Here is a 6,119-nt window from a genome sequence, read left to right as displayed (position 1 = left end):
CGGGGGGGGGGGGTGGCCGGGAAGGACTCGGGAAGCCTGCACGTGTGGCTTGGAGCCTGGAGCTATGTGGGTGGGGGGAGGCGGGTGGACCACGACCATCATGAAGACGAAGACTCGAGGACGGAGGAGTCGTTGCGCGTTGAGTTTGCTCTCTGACTTCGCTTTTAGACTCGGAGAGCCTTCAGTTTCGGTGATGCAACCCTGGGACAGACAAAGGCGCGGTGGAGCAAGCCCGGTGGGCTTGGAGCGGCGGAGGTGTAGACGCACCCTCAGCCCTCCGCCACGCAGCAGGGCGGACGAGCGCTGCCAGACTGTGGGTCCCTAATCCGGGGCCCAGCAGCTCCGTGGGTTGTGCTGGAGGGTGTTGAAACCACAAGTACAACTTGACACCATTGAGCCCACGGTGCTTGTCAATAATCTGTGAATTAGGTGCAGAGATTGTCACTGCAGATCATAACAGTTTCTGAAGGACTCATTACAGCCTATCGTGTCAATGATCTTCAAATTAAGGAGGGGGGGTGGGGCGAGAGGGAAAGGAGTGGGGAGAGCCAACAAAAAGGGAGGAAGGGTGGGAGGGAAGATAAAAGTCAGCGCCCCCGCTCCGAAGGGGCCTTTAAAGATTATCAGGCCGGCGGTCTGAGAATTCCATGGGGATGGGTCTGGAAGCCCAACTCCATCTGAGCCGGGACTGGAAGGGGGGCGCTAGGGGGCGAGCAGAAGTGGGCCCCTGGGAAGGCCGCCTTCTCGGGCGTTTCTTTTGAGGCCAGAAGAGCTTCGGGGAGAGGGTTCCAGATGTCAAGGGGAGGCCTCGAGGACGCCAGCCCGCCCAGGATGGGTGTGCACTTTGATTTCGAGCACTTTCCAGGGCAAGCCGCAGCTGCAAATCTTTGAAAAGAAAGTGGCAATAGTTTCACTTGGGCGGATGGTGATTGTGGGACGATTCGCCCCTCCCCCACTGGCTTGCTTCAACTTCTTTTCATGCCACAGGTGAAAGCTTTCTTCCTTTCCCCCTGATGGTATTCCTGGCTGTCCCTCACCTGTGAAGCAGATCTAATTTCTCTCCCCAACTTGCCTTCTGGGGTGCCAAACACATCAGCCCTCTGAGATTTCGTCACTTCTGCAGTTTGTATTCAGTACAACTGGACTTCTGGACGGGGAACTTGTGTGTCACCTAGGAGCTGCATGTTCCATGAGATCTCCAGAAGAAAGAAGACTCCATTCCATTTCTGTGACATGGAAGGGGCCAGGCCAAGGGAAAGAGGTTTTCCCTGCTTGGTGGATGGTCGTTGCAGTGAAAGGGCAGCCCAGCCTGCCCTGGAGTGTCCTGTAAGGCCAGCTACAGAAAGCTTATGGAAGGCATAGGGTTGCCCCCCCACAAAAGTTGTGGTCACAACTAGATGAGATGGTCACAGTTGGAGAATTTAAAACAATTGTCTTTTCTCTAAAATGAGGGTCATAATCTTAGCCACTTGAAAACTAGGATCCTAAGGAGGCCCTTTTTATTTGGTATGATTAATTGCACACGATAGTGGGGTCAGAGAGATACGTATTTCAACCCTCAAGCAATGATTTACAGGTGTAAAGGGGGCCGGGGTTGTGTGGGGGGCTCCCTGTAGTTCCTGGTGATTCATTCGCCTTTCTTCAAATTCCCTTCTCCTGATTTTTAAAAATCAAATTATACGTCTAATCCAACCGAAAACCACTGGTGGCAACTCATAAAGTTTTTAGTTTGTTTTTTAAAAAGGAAATTTCTATTTAAAATAATTAAATCATGTAATGGACACACTGCATCTTTCCCTGGACAACAGTTGCAGTGCAGGGACAGAGTCTTAACTGATAATTCATAAATGGAAATGAAGTTGGGAAATGTGAATTTCTTTTTCCAGAAAATACTTGAATATATGAAGGAGGTGTGTGTGTATGTGTGTGTGTATATATATGATACTGTAAGTAATATGTTGATTAGTATATACAGCTTGAGAGACATACACAAATAATTACATATTACTTTTGTTGCTATAATTTGAAGTCAGGGGAAATATATTTAGTTTCCTAACTACTGAATTCTTTTAAAAATGAATTTATTTCATCAGTGAGAATTAGATGAAAGAGAATGAGTAACAAAGAGAGTTGAATGCAAAGCAGTTCTGCATTCCTTAGGTTTCGAGGGTCCTTACAGCTCTTCAGTGAAATTATTTGGTGAAATTGGGTCTGGACTGAAACAGCATTGTCATTCCTTCGTTCATTTTTGAACTGTAATACCCCTTCTGGAAATTAAAGGCAAGGTGCTGAAAGACCAGGCAAGAAGAAAAAAATATGATTAAGCCATTTGAAATTGCCAATCCACTATGCGCATCCATATGCATATCTATATCTTAGTAAATAGAGAGGGCTAGAGATATATGTTTGTTCTTTGTACCATCTAGAAACATTCCATTATAATTCCTGTCACTACTCTTACATACTTCCCGAACCTGACAAGTTTGACATAGGAAAAAAAAGGCAGGGGGAGATGTAGAGGAAAGAATTTATATCATTTTGAAAATTGTTATGAAAAGTAAGGTGTCTGTCCCCTCCGGGAATTCCTATGGGGGACCCGTCACAGGCTGAAGGAAATTAAGTTTGACAACGGTACAATTCAGTCTCTAATTTTTGCTCATTTCCATATTCCAACTTTTTCCAGCTTATTCCTTGCTGATTATTTTTGGAATGTATGCGATGCTTTTTTAAGGAAAAGAAAACCTCTCGTGCATTTCTTTACCTTCATTTATCAGTGTTTGTCTCTTAAATCTTGAAGAATCCAACCTTGATCATCTTGGAAGTCTTGTGGTATGCTCCAATTTGGAGTGACTGAGACCTTTTGTGACTTACACAGGAGAAGGAAACATTTTAGGAAACTGGCCTATGCCAGGTTTCTTACTGTGTCATTCTCAGTTGTCTTGTATTAGGGAATAAATCTAAATAAAATCTCATCTCTCCAGATCGTACCAACATTGCCCTGAACATTTCAATTTTCCTTTCTTTTTGGCTTTTAAAATCAGGAGGTTTTCTCTGGTTGTTGTAGCTCTCTTTTTAGTTGTATTTGTCTCTTGCTTACCAGACTGCTGGGGTGACCTCTTTCACTGCGGTGTGATCAATGCTGTGGTCACTCTGAGAGGAGATCGTTGGAAGCTTAGGATCTGGAAGAAACATGACCAAAACAGGAGGAAAAAAACCCTTCATTTGGCCAAATCTGGCTCCTCGTCTATTTAACCAGTTCCAGAATTAGAAAACCTTTCTGTACATTTTCTTCTTTTTCCTCGCTTTTTTTTTTCCTTACGTAATGAAATTAAAACTTTTGGAGCCCACAGTTGACATTTTTCAGAAAATTGAGTTATCAAGGCAGTAATTATTTCACGGGGAGATAAAACTCTCATAGCCCTAACTGTCAAATAGGGCCCTTTTCAGATTTTAATTACAAAATAAAATTAGTCTGCTCTTCCTCGGAATGGTTTGTGAGTGGTTAAACAGAGCTTTCCCCAATACTGGTGGTCGTCAAACTCTGCTAATTAGCAATGCTGAGAAATTCCAGTTAACAAGGACATTCTCCAAGACTCTGCAGGTTCCCTGCCGTTTGCCTTCATTTCCATAAGAAGATTAAGAGAGGAGGGGAACACACTCAAATGCAGATGCAGAAAAGAAGCGTTTTTTAACAAGCATCATAATAGTAAGATGCTTGGCTAGTTCTCACCTAATTACTGCAAGTTAAACCTCTATTTGCCACTAAGAAGAAAAAATAAGTCTTCAGTCCCCTATCTCCACAAAATTGTTAGTTGGCTTCAGATATAACACTTGAGGAGGGATGGGGAAAGAAAAATCAATGCAAAAGGTTTTTAAATAAAATTGAGTTACACTTAGCAGTTAAGGCTTTTTGGCTAGGGCCGACAGGAGAATGAAATCAAATCAGAATGTCCCAGGAGTAAGGCATTTTTGTTTCTAATTACTAATCTTGCTCTAAAAGTGTGTCTTTTTTTTGCTGCCCACGGAAGACAAGTTTTACACTCTCTTTTCGATTAAACACTTTCAATTTTCGTAAATTGTGCCAATGGCACTATTTTAAATTCTCGGAGGATGAAGCATCCTGTTCCAAGTCTCTTTTGTCTGAGAGTCAATGGCATATTGTTGTCAGGACCGTAGCTGTCTATTATAAGCCTAAAACAGTGTTGCTTCTGTCACTTATTAGGATTGTTATAGTTATTATTATATTTAGGGGCCAGGTACTGGATTAAAATTGAGTGAGCAGTGATCTGATTTTTTTAAATACATAGGTTCTATAAATAAATAAATCTAATGAGAACATTGTTTCTGCTATCACCATCTTCTTTAATCTTATTTTCATAGCACATTATTATGCATAAACACCAGCCACAGTTAGTTTATTGCCTCGACAAGTACGGCAGGCTTAATTAAAATAAAACTGTAAATAAATGCAACCAATGATATCACAATTGTAATGTACTTCCATAGCTTATTTATGTGATAAAAGCAATTAATAAAGGACGCAGGCAGCACCTTTAACCTCTTAAATGCACAAACACAGGCCTCTGAGAACGTAAAAAAGCTGATATAGATATATATAGATAGATAGATATATACATCATGCTAAGGAAAAATGTGTGCCTTGAGAGAAAGACAGCGAGATTAAAAAGATCTGTGTCTATAGTCATTCGTTATTAATATTTATTTTAATAAATAGACACCATCATTAACCACACCCACGCCCTGGTTGTTTCCTCAAACTTAATTATCTAGAAGATTTTTAAGTTTTCAGAATAATGCTATTAAGCAGATCAGTGCATACACAATCATAAAGTGAATGCTTGGTCTGCCCTTCGTGGCGTCTGGACAATCATAATTCATTCATATGTTGAATCTCATAATTTGTACCTATTTTTCCCCCGTGGTTTAACCTCCCACTTATCTGGAGGTTGTATGTATACATCTAAATTTAGCAAATTAAATCTGATCCCTATGATTTGGTTCCACAGCTTAACTATGTTAACTTTTCTTTTGTTTAGATTATATGTAATTAGTTTGCTTTTCCATCCACAATTTATTTTTTTTACTTTGATTATTGCCAAACACCTTCTTTCCAAGGTAAAAGCAATAGTCTTGGGAAAGCGAATCTACCAGCAGGGGGCGCACCAGCCACATCCCTGAAACCAGCCGCGCTGAAAAGCCGGTGGCCGCCTTCTCTTCCCCAGATCTTCTCAACCTTTTCTCTTTCCTAATCGCCAGGTCCAGTCCATGTTTACCTTCATATTACCCCTCGATTAAGCGGAAAGGACTGCTTTATTTTGAAGAGTGCCGAGTATATGTGTTTTAAGAAGGCCAGTCTCATCCTTTCCGGGTTCCCAGGGACTGAAGCAAACCAGAACTTAAGAGAAAAGAGGAGGAGAACCTTCAGGGGGCGGCAGGGTTGATGGGAAATAATAACTTGCGAAGAAAAGTCTGCAGGATTCTTTTTTCACAACTTTTCTGGGTTTCCACTGGCCATACCTGGCTCGAGTTTGACAGTAACAGACAGGCTCGGGAGGGCAGAGATTGGAGAAGGGGGAGGGCGGTTATGGGAAGAAGGTTGGTAAGGAACAAAACAATGCCCAGTTTTGTAAAGATAATAAATGGAACGTGGCTGGTAGATACTATTCAGTGCATCTTCTTGGGGTGAGTAAGGGTAGATCGGGGGGGAGGGGGCGGAGAGTGTTACAGAAGAAAGAAAATAAGTAACCCTGATGGTTTAAGCCCTTTATAAAAAAGAAATGGCATAAGGGTTTTCTTTTTTTTTTCCTTTATCCCCCCCCTTTGTAGTCAAGTGCATTTTAGCCACAAAGATCCCAACAAGAGAGTGGAAGGAAACTTAGACGAGGCTTTGTTTGACTCCGTGTAGCGACAAGAGAAACAAAACTACCTATTTGTAACGGACGTGCTGCCATGGCCCTCCGCATTGAGCGCCTACCTATTGAAATCTTTACGTCGGGACAATGGGAGAGCGGCTAAAATTACCCTCTCGGGTCCTGGGCGGGCGGGATCCCTGCGCCCCCACCCCGCCCCCAGCCCGTCCTCGGCTCCAGCCCCGGCCG

General features: G+C 42.9%; 1 long non-coding RNA gene across 1 annotated transcript in view; it reads left to right on the top strand.

The window, feature by feature from the left end:
* LOC103261801 overlaps nucleotides 1-5,684 on the top strand; it is a 10,908-nt gene extending 5,224 nt beyond the window's left edge. Inside the window, exon 2 of the long non-coding RNA XR_504386.2 lies at nucleotides 5,278-5,684. This is a non-coding gene — a long non-coding RNA (uncharacterized LOC103261801). The remainder of the gene's footprint in view (nucleotides 1-5,277) is intronic.
* The last annotated feature ends 435 nt before the right edge of the window (nucleotides 5,685-6,119 follow it).

Source organism: Carlito syrichta, unplaced genomic scaffold, assembly GCF_000164805.1.
Source record: "Carlito syrichta isolate Samal-C Ts95f unplaced genomic scaffold, Tarsius_syrichta-2.0.1 Scaffold304015, whole genome shotgun sequence".
In the NCBI taxonomy this organism is placed as follows: domain Eukaryota; kingdom Metazoa; phylum Chordata; class Mammalia; order Primates; family Tarsiidae; genus Carlito; species Carlito syrichta.
The sequence above is the reverse complement of the archived record's forward strand: the minus strand, read 5'-3'. Positions and strand labels throughout refer to the sequence as shown.